Source organism: Procambarus clarkii, chromosome 68 (assembly GCF_040958095.1).
Source record: "Procambarus clarkii isolate CNS0578487 chromosome 68, FALCON_Pclarkii_2.0, whole genome shotgun sequence".
NCBI lineage: Eukaryota > Metazoa > Arthropoda > Malacostraca > Decapoda > Cambaridae > Procambarus > Procambarus clarkii.
In genome coordinates this window covers 30026459-30027120 of record NC_091217.1, presented here as the reverse complement: position 1 = coordinate 30027120, position 662 = coordinate 30026459, and positions in this window count along the sequence as shown.

Sequence of the window (662 nt, the reverse complement as noted above, 5' to 3'; positions counted from 1 at the left end):
AGACTAGGGAAAGGATAGGTCCATTAAAAACTGAGACAGGTCAAATAACAGATAGTGATGAAGAGATGAGTAGTATTTTTAATAAATATTTTGTATCTGTATTTACTAAAGAGGAACTTAACAATATGCCTTCAGCCGAACAAGTCTATGTGGGTGGGGACGAGGACAGGTTGACGAGTTTAGCAGTTACCAGGGAGGATGTTCTTAAAAAGTAGTAAAACTCAAACCAAACAAATCCCCAGGGCCGGATGAAGTGTTTGCCAGAGTGCTTAAAGAATGCAAAGAGGAGCTTTGTGACCCACTGTCTACCATATTTAATAAATGAATAGAGTCAGGCAGGGTGCCAGAGTTTTGGAAAGTTGCTAATGTGATACCAGTTTTTAAGAAAGGAGATAGATCACTTGCGTCTAACTATCGACCAATTAGCCTAACGTCTATTGTGGGAAAGTTACTCGAATCTATAATAGCAAATAAAATTCGTCTTCATCTTGAAAAACATAAGTTAATAATTGAGTCGCAACATGGTTTTATAAATGGCCGTTCATGTTTAACAAATTTGTTATCTTTTTATTCTAGCATTGTTGAGGCAGTTGATAGTGGTAAGGATTGCGATGTTGTGTACCTTGACTTTAGGAAAGCTTTTGATACAGTGCCACATGAAA